The sequence below is a fragment of the Sus scrofa genome, chromosome 10 (assembly GCF_054392235.1).
Source record: "Sus scrofa isolate SSC_HxYL_T2T_F1_AM1 chromosome 10, Sscrofa_HxYL_maternal_Yorkshire_Landrace_v2.0, whole genome shotgun sequence".
Classification (NCBI taxonomy): Eukaryota; Metazoa; Chordata; class Mammalia; order Artiodactyla; family Suidae; genus Sus; species Sus scrofa.
Window position 1 is genome coordinate 17,038,912 of NC_139392.1, and position 17,426 is coordinate 17,056,337.

At 50.4% G+C, this 17,426-nt stretch overlaps 1 protein-coding gene across 2 annotated transcripts in view; it reads right to left on the reverse strand.

Annotated features, from left to right (window-relative positions):
* ITPKB (inositol-trisphosphate 3-kinase B) overlaps positions 1-17,426 on the reverse strand; it is a 106,229-nt gene that overhangs the window by 27,334 nt on the left and 61,469 nt on the right. The gene's annotated exons all lie outside the window — the stretch shown is intronic.

Genomic DNA, 17,426 nt, shown 5'->3' on the forward strand with positions numbered 1-17,426 from the left:
TGGGGCGGGTGTGAGAGGAGGGGCAGGAGGAGGCAGCCTTGAGCAGAGGCTGCTGGGCTGGCAGCTCTTCGTTTTCCTGCAGACCCTCCCCGCCCGCCCAGTCCTGCCCTGGGACCCAGCGTCTGAAAGAAGTCTCTCTGATAAGTGGCCCGTGTGGAAACAGACTTCTTTGACCCCATGCTGGAAGATGACATTTAAAAAGCCAGGAATCTTCCCTGAAAGGAATTCTTCTGCAAAACGTGCAGGAATCCAAAAAGTCCCCTTCCTCCACCCCTGCTTCTGGAAACAAGCTTCTCCTGTACCAGCAGCTCATATTTTCCCAGAGGTTCCCTGAGACTGAACATCTTCGGGACTCTGATGTTCGTGGTCGAGGGGACAAGATTGCCTCCATCCCCAGTTTGCGACAAGTTGACTTCTGTAGGCCGAGAACACTCACAGACGAAATACTACCTTTTAAGTAGTTTCTAAGAGCCCAGAAAGCACCTGTGAGAGATTTGCTGGGGGGAAGGGCGGTTACTGTGGACTAACCTCAAAGTCAGATATGGGGGGGGGGGGGCGCTCCCATGGAAAAAATTTCCAACAAGGAAACTCTGCAGGAAGAGCAAAATACCGCATGAGAACTTACAGGCAGTCGCAAATATTTAACTATATTTAGAAAACATTTCCAAGCAAGATGCCTGGGTGCAAGTCTTACTTCTGACAGATGACACTGATTTGCCTGTGGCTTAAGGGTGCTCAGCAAATGGGAAGGCACAGAGGATCAGAACCCGAGCAGCTGCAGCTCTGCCCTCCCCGCCTCCTGTCCCCCCTCCAGAGACTAAAGCACAGGCTCTGACTCGGTTGGGCTCTGAGTCACCTGGCCTCCCTCTCCCAACCTGGGCTGTTCGGCTGTTCGGGACAGAGGCCTGTTTCAGGGAACAGGTCATGCATCTGCTCCTGTGTAGACTGTTGGAGGTACAGGAAACGGGTTGCCAAAAAGTCACACCCGTGGTGCACCCCCAAGCATGAGCAACACTCGTCAGCTCTCAGAACGCAGCTGTCCCCAGGGTCATCCTGACGTCTGTGTCGGTATGTGTGATTTTCATAAGCAGATTGACTCATCGCCCTTCCCCAGCATCTCTGTCAACAGGGGCCCCAAGTGCTTACTGAGCACTTTCCCGTCTTGCAGGAGCCTCCTGGAGCCCTGAGAGACAGGCAGTGGGCTCAAGAAGCACCCAGGGGCCTGGGGGCTCAGCCAGCCTCGTGTCCCCATCGGGGGACAGACCTGGGGCTCCTGCACATGACAGCCTGCATGTGCAATGACGCCTGGGGGGGGAGTCCCCACACCTTGGAAGCAGGGACATCCCACAACTATTTCCTGCACTTTTTGCTTTGGCTACAACCCATTAGCATTCCTTTCTTCTTTTTCTTTCTTTTTTGCTTTTTTTTAGGGCTGCACATGTGGCACAAGAAAGTTCCCAGACCAGGGGTAGAATCGGAGCTGCAGCTGCCCGCCTACACCACAGCCAGAGCAACGCGGGAGCCGAGCCACATCAGTGACCTACACTGCAGCTTGTGGCAATGCCGGATCCTTAACCTACTGAGCGGGGCCTGCATCCCCATGGATACTAGTCGGGTTCGTAACCCTCTGAGCCACAACGGGCACTCCTAGCCTTTCTGTTATATTGAGGTGTTTCCACAGCAGCTCTTGGGATTGTTACACGCATCTTCGCAACCCTGGTGGCATCTCCTAGGTCGAGATGGGCAAAGAAGGCTGCCACCGCAATCCCTCCCGTCTTCTCCCTGACATTGACAGAGAAGCTGAAGGGCAAAGCCAGCGCCGCAGCCGCCTGTTCTGGATGGTGGCGGGGTTTCTGTCTAAGGTACATGCCACCCTCTGCCTCAAAGACCGCCCCACAAAAGTCCCCCTCTTGCCCTCCTGGCTTACACAATGCTTCTGGTTCTCTTAGACATGTTTCATCTCCTTTCTACCGAGTTAAGGGAAATGACAGGTGATAGAGAGATGTAAGGGGGTATCTGAAGAGTGTATTCTGGAAGGGCAGACACTGAGGAACAGGCTTCATGTCCCGAGGGTCCTTCCAGCCAGTAGCCCCAAACCAAAGGAACTGGAGAGACCTGGGCAGGACTGGGTGGTTCCAGGAGACTGGGTTTAGGTCTCAGCAAGCCTCAGGCTTTGGGTGCAAGGAAAAGGCAGGAGTGGAGAGACGAGTGCAACGAACACCTGCCATGTGCCGGGGGACACGTGCGTCCTGGGGGGAGTCTGGCAGCTAAGCTGGGAGCCCGGACACCTGGACGAGGCGCCAAAGCTGCCCTCCTGGGTACACAGAGCCCCAGGGCCTCTATCCCAGAGACAGGGACACTCTGGAGTCTCACAGTGACCACAGTCCGGTCATGGGCTCCCCCACCTCACCCCCTGGGTCTCTGGGGACAGCCCACATTTAGGAACCACAACATCAAATCTAGAGAACAGGGCCAGCTGGCTGATTTATTCCCCTTGACTTTCGATGCTATTCTTAGGGCACATCTGTTTCTGAGTGAGGTCACCAAGGAAAAACCCAAATGAAAAAAATATTTTCAAGCCATCGTCATTTCAATCTTTGGAAAAGGAAGCGAGGCGATAAACCACCGAAGAACCCCAGAATTCGGGGTGACCCAATAGGAAGATGGAAAGTATGTGCCCTGGGAATGCAGGCGGCGCAGCTGTTGACACAGCGCTTGGCCAGAGCGAAGCGGATGGACCTGCAGCTCCGAGGACCGCTTCCTCCTCACTCGCTTCCCAAAGGAGTTCTCGCCGGCCCTGCGCCAGGGAAGCCAGTCCCGAAACGTCTCCCTCAACCCCCGAGTCAGACCTAGAGGAGAGCCACTTCAGTGACCAGATGACTCAGGGCAGAGATTCCGGCCAGTGGCCAGCAGATTTACTTTGGCAACAATTTTTTTTTGTTCTAAATTAGTTGCCAACATTTAAAAATCAGGACAGGAGTTCCCATCGTGGCTCAGTGGATTAAGAACCCGCCTGGTATCCATGAGGACACCGGTTTGATCCCTGGCCTCGCTCAGTGGGTTAAGGATCTGACGTTGCCTCGAGCTGGGGTGTAGGTCAACAGACACGGCTGTGGCTGTGGCTGTGGCTGTGATGCAGGCCGGCAGCTGCAGCCGATTCGACCCCTAGCCTGGGAGCTTCCGTATACCACAGGGGCGGCCATAAAAAAAAAAAAAAAATCAGGACATTTCCCACAGAAATGAGATTTCCAACATTCTTTGATACACTAGGGCCCACCTTCCAGGGAATGACTATCTGTGAGCTGGAGCGAAGTCACACACGGGGAAATGGGCCTTTCATCACTGTCACCCGACCCTGCCTGGCCCCCAGTGGTATGAAAGCTGAGCCCCTGGACTAGAAGAAGAGTGCCAGAGACGGCGTTAGGACCTCGACTGGCGGTAAGGAGGCCACTGACTGCCACGCTGCCAGTGGCACCCACGTCCCTGACTAGTTTCTTCAGCCACACAGGGTAGAGAACCCCCTCCCCCCAGCCCCACAACCCATGGCAGGGAAGATGATGCGGGAAATTACGGGGAGTGCTTTGAACACCTGCCTGCCCCATATGCGAGGTAAGACATGGCCATTCAAGGTCTAAGGGATTAAACAAGACGCCCACAGAAAGCTGGCCTCTCTGACAGATTAGTAGGGGGATGCGAAGGAAGCAAGAGACGCCTCAGCGGAACAGAGATGGGATTTGTGAACCACCCAACCGGGCCCTGCCTGCTCACCAGAGAGGTGGAACACCACTCGGTCACGGCCCACAGAGCAGGCTCTGCCGGGCATCTGAACAGCTAGAGCAGACTTTAGACCTGGGGGCACCGGCCATGGACCAGCCTTGGAGAGGAGTCGCTCATCACGGCACCTTCGGTGGGTCAGGAGGAAGCCTAAGGGCTTGGCCGTGACGCTTACACTAGAAATGCCAGGGAAAGCCAGAGGGTCCCATGGTCTCTGAGTATGTCACAGGGCTCACCAACTGCTCCTGAGTGTTGACCAACAGCAGACCCAAAGCCCCTGCCCACACCCCCTTCCCCAAACCTGCTGCAAATGAGAATGACATGACAGCATCAACTGTAGGGGGCTAGCTCCCAAGGGCTTCTCAGAGACCAGGAGAGGCTTAAGTGATGAACGCCTCAGCCCCGAATCGACCCTAAGGTCCCCCCACTGCAACCCCCCCGAGGCCAATGCATGAGGCTTTCTGCAGGGAATGCTGGGGACAGAGTGGCTGGGAAACAAGGAGAGCAAGGAGCTGGGGATCAGATTCCGTGGGATGTGGTGCCTGTGGCTGGGGGGCTGGGGAGGTGGCGGAGATCAGGTCACCCAATCAGGGCGCCTCCCACAAAGCCCAGGGCTCAGAGGGTGGAGCCTAAGGACACACAGCTCCTGGGATTGCCAACTCCTTCTCCGAGCATCAGTTGTCAGGCGTTCTGCTGCCAGTCATCACACACATCGGGCATCTTGGTGGCTGGGGGCTTGAGGGGTTCATCCTGCCCCGGCAGCTGGCCTGTTGGGATTGGACTGAACAGATGAGGATCACAAACTGTGTGGGAGACCCTGGATCTCCCCTGGGGGAGCTAAGGAGACTCTGGCACAGTGCTTCCAGGACCCCCAGCAGACAGCCCAAGGTCCCCGACAATTCTCCCGCCCCTGGCTACACATCACGCCTGCTTCTCCCATCTCTCCTGGGTTAGACAGCCTTCCTGTCTCCAGGCGTGCCTTTCTGCCATCCCCTTGACACCTCCGCCTTAGGAATCTTTCTAAAACAGAAAGCTGGGCATTCCTACTGTGGCTCAGCTGGTTAAGAACCCAACCAGTATCCATGAGGATGCAAATTTGATCCCTGGCCTCGCTCAGTGGGTTAAGGATCCAGCATTGCTGAGAGCAGTGGTGTAGGTCACAGACTCGGCTCGGATCTGGCATGGCTGTGGCTGTGGCATAGGTTGGCAGCTGTAGCTCCAATTCTACCCTAGCCTGGGAAGCTCCATATGCTATGTGTGTGGCACTAGAGAGAAAGAAAAAAAAAAAAAGTGGAAAGCTCATCACGCCAATTTCCAGCAGACCCCTCCCTGCTTTAAACCTTAAATAACTCCCTCAAAGCCTGCAGGACCCAACTCCTTCAGATGGACACCCTCCCCCCAGCTCTTGCCTGGCCACGCCCCCACCCCCAAGCCCAAGAAAAACTGACGTATTTGCAGCTGCCTTTTGTGCAGTTCCCTCTGGCTGGCCAACCTTCCGGAACCCGCCCAGAGACCTCCTCTCCTTTCTCTAAGACCCTGTTCTGAGATCACCTCCTCCCTGCTCTGTGATTACTTCCCAGCCCCACAGCCCCTAGGCTGGTTTACGAAAAAGCTTGTGGCATCCTCCCCTGCACGAGTGCCCCTCATACCTCTGCACGCTCATTCGCTGCCCACCTAAGAGCGGATTCCACTCATCTGGTTGGCTCCAGGGTGCATGCCCACTACGGGGAGCCTCCTGGAGGGCAGCAGACAACTGAAACCCTAGGCCCTGGTACCTTCCCAGGGTCAGGAATCAATATGGGTCTGTTACACTAAACTGCTGCCCCCTCCCCCTACCCCCGACTCAGAGCCTAGGTGGGAAAGCAGAAGGGAGAATCCTCAGACTCCCCAGCCCTCACTGCGGAGTCTGGCTTAAGGCTGGGGCTCCTGAACCGGGAAGGGAAGCTTCACACACACCCAGGGGTGAAGAATCAGAGACAGTGGCCCTGAGGCCGGGTTGAGGTTCCACCACCCAGGCCAACCCTTCATGGAGAGCCCCAGAGCCAGGACCCAGGCAGGTAACCCTGGGTGGGTTCCCCTACCTCCCCTGGCCTGGCTGCACACCACACACTGGGGAGGTCTCCTCCTGCAGACCTACGGCAGCGCCGGCAGTTGTGGGGTGGGGGACACATGAGGAAGGCACCGGCGTGATACTCTGAACACTGGAGCCTGAAGCAGCTAGAGGGAGTTCCCATTGCGGCTCAGTGGGTTTCGAACCTGCCTAGAATCCATGAGGATGCAGGTTGGATCCCTGGCCTCGCTCAGTGAGTTAAGGATCCCTCGTTGCTATGGCTGTGGTGTAGGCTGGCAGCAGCAGCTGTGATTCAACCCCTAGCCTGGGAACTTCCAGATGCCACACCTGCCCTAAAAAAAAAAGCAGCATCAAGAGTTCAGATCACCCTGCGCAGGTCCATCATGCAGAGAGTCCCCAGAGGGGAGAGGACTTTTCCAGATCAGAGCTTAGCAAAAAGGATCCAGCTCTCCCCACACCCAGGCCAACGCTACTTCCACAAGTGGGTCACCTCCCTTCGTCATGCCTCCTTTCCAGAAGTGTCCAGCCAACAGTCCAGCCATGCTTTCTCCATGGCCCCCCCGCACCCCCCAGCCCGGGTCCTTTTCCGACTGCCCTGACTCCACTCATCTCTCCCTCTGCAAAACCCAAAACCCAGGGGCCCGTGGTGCCGATTTGGCGTTTTGCATTCTACCACCCAGGACAGTTTGTACCCATTCAAATTCAATGACACCACCCAACCACTTGCGCTGTGTCCTAGGTTCAGTGCTAAGTCCACTGGGGAGGATGAGCCTGGGCCTGGAAAACTACAATAGTGTAGAAAACACCTGTGACTTTAGAGAGGCACAGACATGGGGAAGCTGGCTTTCTTTGGGAGACAAGGGAAATAAATTAAGGCAGCTTCACAGAGAAAGTGACGTCAGAACCGCATCATCAAAGATGAGGATGATGAGTAAGTAGAGGGTTTGTGCGTGTTTGAGAAGTGGGGGAGTTTAGCCCTGGAAAAGAAAAGCATGGGTGAATGCAGGAAAACAAAAAGCACACACAGCACAGCAAAAAGCTCAGCTCAGCACCAGGGCCTGGCCGGGGGCAGTGTGCCTCCAAGGCAACGGGCAGTTGAGAGGTTAACTATCTGCAGGGTTTGTGCAGCAATACAAAACAAAACAAAAAACAACCGTTGCCTCGAGTGAATAAGCAATGAGATCTTGCTGTAGAGCACTGGGAGCTCTATCTAGTCACTTGCGATGGAGCATGACGGAGGATAATGTGAGCAAAATGTATATATGCATGTGCGACTGGGTCTCTTTGCTGTACTGTAGAAAATTGACAGGACACTGTAAACCAGCTATAATGGAAAAAATAAGAATCACTTATAAAAACAAAACAAGACAAAAAACCGATCAGATTTTTACCACCTAACATTTTGTCTAATACCCCAAGCATCCGGTCTAATTCTAAACCACTCTTTGCATTACGGTTTGATTTTAATAACATATATAAGCTTCAAATTCACAGACTTATTACTTATCTTTCTTTTGTGTGTGTCTTTTTAGGGCCGCACCCACAGCACATGCAAGTTCCCAGGCTAGGGGTGGAATCAGAGCTGTAGCTGCCGGCCTATCCCACAGCCACACGGGATCCGAGCTGCATCTTCGACCTACACCACAGCTCATGGCAATGCCGGATCCTTAACCCACTGAGAGGCGAGGGATCGAACCTGCATCCTTGTGGAGACTAGTCGGACTCATTTCCACTTTGCCACCATGGGAATTCCCACAATTTTTAAACAACAAAGAGACTGAATCAATCCCAAAGAAAGACAGATCAGGAGAGCATGAAGGTTTCTGGATTTACTGTGAAATGGGAAGTTGGTGCACTTCTGCCAAATTTATCTCTATGTTTAAGGTTTTTTTTTCCCCTATATTGTAGACCTGTTGCTTCAACTGAAAGGAACTTTTGAGAATTAAAGTGAATAAAAAGTGCTCGACATCCAACTACATGGACAGACTAAGAAATCTGGCTCTGTGTACCGAACATGAATATGCAAAGGAGGTCAGTTTTTATGAAGTCGGACGACTTTACCCAAGACTCGAAACAGGAAGCTACAATGTTATTATTATTCACTACAGCTACAGAGCAATATGTAAGTGCAAATTGTCCCTTTTTCAAAAACATGCATTAATGTATTTAACAAGTATTAAATCCATTACTAATCTTCCTGCCCCCTTCTCCCCCCCCCCCCGTTTGTTTACTCGCATGATCAAATACACAAAAGTCAATAATAGAAAAGTTTTACAGTCTACAATTCTTTTCCGGCCATTTTCACTATTTTATTTCTTAATTATTACTGGAAATAATTTTATGATACAGAGGAGTGTTTAAAAAAAAAAAATGAAATCATAGTGCCAGGTGCCAAAAATACTAGATACACCACTGATTCAGCTTCCCGAACAAGAAAGTTGCAAGAGGAAAGCAGAAGGCTGGGGGACTTCAAGGCCTCTCCAAGGAGATAACACTCAAAAAGCCTCCAGCAGAGACAGGAATTACCAGACCCTTATCATCCCACCGGTCTCACTGTAATTGTTAACAAAGCTCCAAAGGACCTCCCCACCCCAGCTATGTGGCTTCCTCTTTCCTGCCCCCACCCCTAGAGGGGCAAAATACACCCCCAACCAACCAGCAAGTGTATCAAAAGACCCCATTCTTCCCCAACCAATCAGTGGGTCAACAGGTTTATCGGGAGACCTCTCCTCCCTCTCTTTTGTCTCTGGGCTATAAAATCAGACACAACCATGACCATGAGCCCAGGGTCAGCTCTCCCTGATTATCAAGAAGTCAACCAGATGTGTAACAATGTCTCTTGCCTGAATAAACGTGTCTCTTCTTTACCTTGCTTTGAATCTGGAAAATTCTTTTTCCACCCACATGCAGAGACCACAGCAAGAGTGAGGCTTTGGGAAAGGAGAACCAAGCCAAGATCACCAAGGCCTTGACCACCAAGCTAATGAACTTGGACTAGAGTCTCTAGAGAAATGGGTAGAGATGCCAGAGGAAATTAACAAGAGCTTGGACTATCCCAAATGTAAAATTCCTAAGTATCCAAGGCAAAGAAACCCCCCAACCAAAGTAAAAGTCAAACTGGAAAAAACATTTTACAAAATACATTATGGTGGAAGGATACAAAATACATTTTGTACATAAGGAACCAAACAAATGGGTGAAAAAAACCTCCAAGATGCCAAAAGATAACCTGGCAATATACACATAATTCAAAAGCACAGAATGAAATAATAGCAGGAGTTCCCACTGTGGTGCAGTGGGTAAGGATCCAGCATTGCTGTAGCTGTGGAACAGGTCACAGCTGCAGCTCGGATTTGATCCCTGGCCCAGGAGCTTCCAAATACCATGGGTATGAAAAGAAAAAAAAAACAAAAAAGGAAAATAACAACATGCGATTTCCATATTAAATTAGCCAAAAAACAGAAAATAATCAATACAGGTGCTGGTGAAGAGCAGGACACAGTGGAAGGCTCTGAAGCCACCCCAACACACATGACCCTTGGAGAAATCGGCCCAGGAATGTTTCTTTCTTTTTTTTTTTTAAGGACTGTGCCCACAGCACATGAAAGTTCCCAGATGCACAGCAATGGAAACCCTAAACGAAACGAAAAGACAACCCACAGTAAGGGAGAAAATATTTGCAAATGAATCGATTGACAAGGGATTAATCTCCAAAATTTATAAACACCTCCTACAGCTCAATACCAAAAATCAAATAATGCCATCAAAAAATGGGCGGAAGATCTAAATAGATGATTCTCCAAAGAGGACATATGGATAGCCAAAAAACACATGAAAAGATGTTCAACATCACTCATTATTAGAGAAATGCACACCAAAACCACTATGAGGTACCACCTTATACCAGCCAGAATGGCCATCATCAAAAAGTCTATAAACAGGAGTTCCCGTCGTGGTGCAGCGGAAACGAATCCGACTAGGAACCATGAGGTTGCAGGTTCCTACCCTGGCCTCGCTTAGTGGGTTAAGGATCTGGTGTTGCTGTGAGCTGTGGTATAGGTCACAGACTCGGCTCGGATCTGGCGTTGCTGTGGCTCTGGCATAGGCCAGTAGCAACAGCTCCGATTAGATCCCTAGCCTGGGAACCTCCATATGCTGCTGGTGCAGCCCTAAAAGGACAAAAACAAGGAAAAAAAAAAAAGTCTACAAACAGTAAGTGCTAGAGAGGGTGTGGAGAAAAAGGAACCCTACTACACTGTTGGTGGGATTGTAAATTGGTGCAACCACTGTGGAAAACAGTGTGGAGATTGCTCAGAAAACTAAACATAGAACTACCATTTGATCCAGCAATCCCACTCCTGGGCATCTATCCAGAGAAAACCATGGCTCGAAAAGATGCATGTACTCCGATGTTCATTGCAGCACTATTTGCAATAGCCAAGACATGGAAACAATCTAAATGTCCATCAACAGAGGAGTGGATCAAGAAGAGGTGGTACATATACACAATGGAATATTACTCAGCCATTAAAAGGAACGAAATACTGGCATTTTTAGCAACGTTGGTGGACCTAGAAATTATCATGCTAAGTGAGGTGAGTCAAACAATGAGACACCAACATGAAAGGCTTTCACTGACATGTGGAATCTGAAAAAAGGACACAATGAACTTCCTTGCAGAACAGATACTGACTCACAGACTTTGAAAAACTTTTGGTTTCCAAAGGAGAGAGGTTTGGGGGTGGGGGGATGCGCTGGGGGTGTGGGATGGAAATGCTATAAAATTGGGATGTAATGATCGTTGTACAACTGTAAATGGAATACATTCATTGAGTAATTAAAAAAAAGAAAAAGAAAGTTCCCAGACTAAGAGCTGAATGGGAGCTGCAGCTGCGGGCCTATACCACAGCCACAGCAGTGTGGGATCCAAGCTGCATCTTCAACCTGTACCATAGCTCACAGCAACGCCAGGTCCTCAATGCCTGAGTGAGGTCGGGGATCGAACCTGCCTTCTCATGGATACTAGTCTTAATCTGCTGAGCCACAACAGGAACTCCAGGAATATGTTCTAAAGGCCATAAAGATGTCTGAAACTTTCATCAGTTATTTCACCTCTGGAAATCTACTTAAGGAAATACTCTAAAATATGGAAAAAATTGCAAGCCCAAAGATGTTAATTAGGCCATTGTTTATTTAACAATAGCATTGAAAATGACCCAAGATCCAACAATAGAGGCAAGACTGAATAAATGAGGAGTACATCCTTGGGATTGATCACTCAGCCCTGAACAATAAAAGTCAGAAGGAAATTTGCTATAATGTTAAGTAGAGGAAGCAGAATGGTCTCTAAACATGTGCATATTTAAAAAGTCAGGAGGAAATACATCAATTTATATGAATAGTTGCATTAATATGCATTCCTGCAGATTAAGTTTATACTGACTTCCATGAACCTATTGCTCTGATTTCTCAGCTATTTATTATATTCTGTTGTTTTACACATAGAAGTTTGTAAGCATCCCCAAATCTTTTTCCTTTTTTTTTTCTTTTTTTGGCTTTTTAAGGCTGCACCTGTGGCATATGGAAGTTCCCAGACTAGGGGTTGAATTGGAACTGCAGCTGCTGGCCTACACCACAGCCACAGCAATGTGGCATCCCAGCTGCATCTGTGACCTGTGCCACAGCGCACCACAACCCCGGATCCTTAACCCACTGAGCGAGGCCAGGGATTGAACCCGCATCCTCATAGACTGTAGCTGGATTCATTACTGCTGAACTGGGATGGGAACTCCTTGTTTTATTTTCAAAATGTCCATAACATGGTTAATTTTATTTGACCAAAAAAAAAAAAAAGTACAGATCACAAAACAAAACAAAACAAAACCAGGCAACATGAATAAACTGTTTCTCCCTGCATTTGATCTGAGAACACAGCCCCCTCCAAACCTGCCCTCTTCCTCTAAGGGAGAAACAGCCTTCCTTCCCCTCTGGGTAGGCTCCTCAAGGTCAAGACTGAACGCTGTTCCCCCAATAGGACGCTGTGGGACCATGAACATTAGTGGAAGTTAAGAGCTAGAATCATAGGGGGAGCAGCCATCCCAATATTCAAAAAGCACACAGACTGGAGTGGTGAACAGAATTGTGGGTGACCCCCCCCCAGAAGAGATCAGGACTGAGCCAGCAGGGCTGTGAGAGTCATCTTTGTACCCTTCTGCTCCAAACAGGACGCCCGATCAAGAGCTCCATAAACGCTGCTGCTGGTCGATGCATTTCTTCCCTGGCTGTTGGACAAGTATTTATAGAGAACCTGCTTACATGCAGTGTCCCAGGCATGGGGGAAGCAGCAATGAACACTGCAAAAGTCCCCACCTTTCAAGTGGAAAAAGGCAAGGGAGGACGCAGCAGTGACTAGAGCAGAGGTCCCCCCTTTCAAGTGGAAAAAGGTACAGGGGGATGCAGCAGTGGAGACAGCAAAAGTCCCTCCCTTTCAAGTGGAAAAAGGGATATATATGTGTGTGTGCGTGTGTGCGCGTGTGTGTGTATACGTGTACTATATATATGCATATATATATATAGTACAGCATACAAATAAATGCACAGTGTGGGGGATGACAGCAAGTACACTGAAAAAAGCTAAAACAAGGTGGAGGAAAGGGTGTGGGTCGGAGGGCGGGGGAGGGGTGCCCTGTCTGTTCTGGGTGCTTGGGGAGGCCTTCCTGCAGGATGCAAGAGGCTGAGCCACACACCGTTCAGGTTCTGGCCCAGGGGGCAGCCAAGGACAGAGGCTAGCTGGGCAGGTTCAAAGGCCAGCATGAGCAGCAAAGTGTCGGATAGAGTGAGCCAAGGGGGGTGTGGAATGAAACCAGGGGCCATACTAAGGATCTTGAATTTTTTTTTCTCTTCTTTTCAGGGCTGCAGTCGAGGCACAGGGGGCTTTCCAGGCTAGGGGTCAAATCAGCGCTACAGCTGCCGACCACAGCTCACGGCAATGCAGGATCCTTAACCCACTGAGCAGGCCCAGGGATCAACCCCACATCCTCATGGACCTTGGTCGGATTTGTGACCACTGGGCTACGACAGGAACTCCCAGAATGCTGGATTTGATGGGAATAAGGTGGAAGGATTCTAGGGTTCCGAGGGAAGAGGGTGGTCATTAGTCTTGCTCGCCCTGTTTGAAGAGCAGACCCAGGAAATAGAAAGCAGTGAGAAAAGAGAGATTCGTTTTTTGAGGCTGCTAAAACCCTCCAGGGAAGAGAGGAAGATGGATTTTAAAAGCTCCCAACAACATGACTTTGGGGTCACTTTGCACCGTGACTATCTCTGGGTGTGAGAGCACAGCTGGTTCACATGCCCACTGCAACCTGGAGGCCAGATCCTGTTCAAAGAAAGGGCTTCTGAAGGCCCCTGGGATTCTGACAACCAGGAAGTGGGAAGGAGTCCTGGGCCGGAGACCAGAGCCTATCTATGGGCTGGGAGGGGTGCTGCCCTCACGTGCCTGTGCTGGAGAGGGGGCCTGGGAGCAAGTCCAGGTTTGATTAGGGGTACAATCCCCTCACTCCAGACTGCGGCTCCTAGGAAAGGCATCGTGAATGTGGGCAGACAGGAAGAAGGTTCCAGAAACAGAGCCCGCATTTGGATCCTGTACCCCAATCCAGTGATTAAAAACACCCACCACACTCAGAACACCAGCCCTTCCTAACCAGAATCCTGCTTCTGAAAAGTAGGGAACACGCTTTCAACTGTACCAAGTGTATGACAAGGACATTTCATTCCCATTTTTATTTTATTTTATTGCCTTTTTTGGCAGGCTGCACCCACAGCATATGAAGGTTCCAAGGCTAGGAGTCGAACTGGAGCTATAGCTGCCGGCCTATACCACAGCCACAGCAACACTGGATCCTTAACCTACTGATTGAAGCCAGGGATCGAACCTACATCCCCATGGATACTAGTCGGTTCGTTTCCGTGGAGCCACAAGAGGAACTCCTAGATCTTCCTTTTTTTTGGGGGGGGGTCTTTTTGCCATTTTTTGGGCCGCTCCTGAGGCATATGGAGGTTCCCAGGCTAGGGGTCCAATCGGAGCTGTAGCCACCGGCCTACGCCTCAGCCACAGCAACTCGGGGATCCGAGCTGCATCTGCAACCTACACCATAGCTCAGGGCAACGCCGGATCCCTAACCCACTGAGCAAGGCCAGGGATCGAACCCCAAACCTCATGGTTCCTAGTCAGATTCGTTAACCACTGAGCCACAATGGGAACTCTGATCTTCCCATTTTTAAAAAGGGAGGCATTAGAGAAATTATGGAAACAGATTTCATCTCGCTCAGGAGTGGGAATAATTCAAGGAAGGCCAACACAGAGATCTCAGTGGGTCTAAAAACAACAGTTCAGCCAACTCCCAACCTGTAGCCTGAGTCTCAAGTCTTGCCTCTCAGGGGATCCTCTTAAATTCTCTAGCGGTAGGGACATTTTTGATAGGTCTTCTGGAACCTGCAGAGTACAGCGCACAGCATCGCTAGACACTGATACACAATGCCTATCACCTACCTCAGCGCGATATCACACATTTCTATCTCTTGGCCTTTCAGCTTTATTATCTATCTGCACAGAGTGGGAAATGTGACCAGCCTGTCTGCCATCTAAGTTTCTATAACTGGATTTTCCTGCAAACCTGCCAGAGCTGCAGGAAGCTCCTGCTTATTCTGCCCAGATAGCTCTCCCTGATAGGCTCGGAGGCCCACTCCTGGATTGTTCTAGTTAAGAATGCCTAACGATTAAGCACAAACACACAAAGAGCGGCTTGACTTTTTTTCTGCTTCTTTGGCTCAGTCACTGCATAACTGGAGGACCTGAGTCGGAGGTTTCAGAGTCCCTGCATGCCTCCAACGCCTCCACTTCCCGCTCCATCTCGGCCACCACCCTCCAGCATCAGGGGTGATCAGCTCTGCATCACAAGCGTTTTCTAGTGATGGATTTCCATGGGCTTGAAGGCTCTAAGAAAAACTGGGTGGATTCAGAAGTTCTTGGAAGCCCAAACCACCAATGACAAATATTTTAAGTATGAACTTTTTTTTTTAGGGCCTGCGGCACATGGAAGTTCCCAGGACAGGGGTCAAATCGCAGCTGCAGCTGTCAGCCTACGCCACAGCCACGGCAACGCCAGATGGGAGCAGCATCTGCGACCTCCACCATAGCTCTCAGCAAAGCCAAATCTTTAACCCACTGATTGAGGGCAGGGATCGAACCTGTGTCCTCATGGATACTTGTCAGATTTCGTTTCCGCTGAGCCACGACGGGAACTCCGAACGTATTTTTTAAGATGTCTAAAATTAACAGTCTCTCTTTCAACATTTTACTCATCCTTGACTGACCCTTTCCTTACATCCCTCGCATTTAAAAAACAATTATTTTTATTGTAGTTGATTTACAATGTTCTGTCAATTTCTGCTGTAGAGCAAAATAACCCAGTCTTACACACACACACACACACACACACACACACACACACACACACTTCTCTCTCTCTCTCTCTTCATTATTTATTTATTTATTTATTTTTCCTTTTAGGGCCACACCTGTGACATACCTGAGGTTCCCAGGCCAGGGGCTGAATCGGAGCTGCAGCTGCCCGCCTACACCACAGCCACAGCAACATGGGATCTGAGCCGCACCTGCCATTTATGCCCAAGCTTGTGGCAATGCCAGATCCTTAACCCACTGAGCGAGGCCAGGGATCGAACCCACATCCTCGCACTGTGTCAGGTTCTTAACCCGCTGAGCCACAACAGGAACTCCCCTACATTCCTTTTCTCACATGATCTTCTACCATGTTCTGTCACAGGTTCCCTGCACTCCGGTAGTTTCTCTAGAATCCCTCTTTGCTCACCTTTCGTCATGACCTAACCAGCCAGCCCCCCGCCCCAGTGCAGGGCCCATCCCTCATAAGGACCAGTCCACCGAGTCTGTGACGACAGCGTGCTTGCCTCACCCCCGAAAATTAAGGGTGCCATGTCCCTAAACCGATGCCAACCCAGTTCCCTCCGAAATGAAGCAGGATGACAAAGCACCTCGGGAGACCTGCCTGTGACCCGTGTGGGTTTTGTGTTTCCGAGGCCACCGCAGGCACTCCGCACACCCTACACCAGAGGGAAAGGAGGCCTATCCATCAGGGCCTGGGGTGTGTATTTAAAGACAAGAGGGGAGAAGGGAAGCCAGGGAGGCTCTCGGAAGGGAATACTCTGCTGTAACTGGTGTTTACTACGTTCCACTGGGTGCTGAGGAGGAAGTGGTTACTATAACCCCAAGGGGGAAATGCTCGCTCGAAACAGGAAAATGGAACTCATTACTTTCCACTAGCAGCGTGCAAGAAGACAGCCACACTTGGAAACGCCTGCACAGCACACTCCAGAGCTGAGTGTCTTAGACTCAGTCCTGTGACCCCAAACCCGAAAAAGCACAGATCAGGACCCAGATACAGGTCCACTATTTTTTTTTTCTTTCCAGAAACATCTCAGGGCTAGAAAAATTCTACCACTTCCCTCACCTCTAAGCAGAGAGATGGCCAGGAGCCCCTGGGCAGCTGAGGGCAGGAGGAAGGGAAGAAGGCGGTGTGGCCGACTAGAAAGAACCCTTAACCAAACCAGGCTTCGAGACCACGGTTTCGGGCCCAGCTCTGCCCCTGACGAGTGGTGGAACCTTGGGCAAATTACTCAACCTTCCTGCCGCTCGGTTTCTACTTCCTCTATAAAACGGGGATCTTACTAACTGCTCTGCTCGCATCCTTGGTTGGTTGTGAGACAGACCTGGCCTAAGGCATAAAGATGAAGGTTCTCTGGACACTCCAAGGTGTCACACCAGTGCAGGCGGCTACCAGCGACAAGACAGAAGTCTTTACAAAGCTTTCTCGAGCTCTGATCCCTGGTTCCTCTGGCTTGTCCCCTCACACTGACGTTTCCACCTTGAGTACTTCCCTAACTCAATCCTCTGAGCCTTGGGTAGTATCCTGCCCCCAGCTCTGCAGAATTGGTGTAGAACATCCTAGAGCATCTGGTCAGAGGCGTCGAAGAAAGACCAAATAAATAGACGTGGGGAGAAATAAACAAAACAATTTGACCCTGGGCTGCCTGCTCCACATCCTCTACGATGCATCCAAAGACAAAGACTTCGCCCTCAATGGCTCATTTGCCTGCTTGGAGGGTCAGAGTGGCCCTCCCTGGGTTAGGAGTCATATTTTCCATTTATTAAAATGAACATCTGGCTGCTGTCTAATACAGTGGGTGTACAGTCTTTGAACTCACGATCACCTGTCAGGTAATTCTGATGGTAAAGCCACGCAGAAAAAGGGTCCCGGGCTCATCCACGCCACTGTGCCTGTGTGAAAGCAGGGGTCTGGCTCAGGGAAACTCAGCTGTCCTGGCTTCTGTGCACATTCTAATGGAGCAGGTCCACCGTCATAAAGAAGAACTGTGAATTAATTTAATCCAAGAATCAGGGCGGGGGGGGGGGTCCTCAAGTTATCTTGGGCCCCCGGAACAGGAAAGCCTGAGCTCCAGCTCACTCTCCATACCCCCCCGCCCCTCT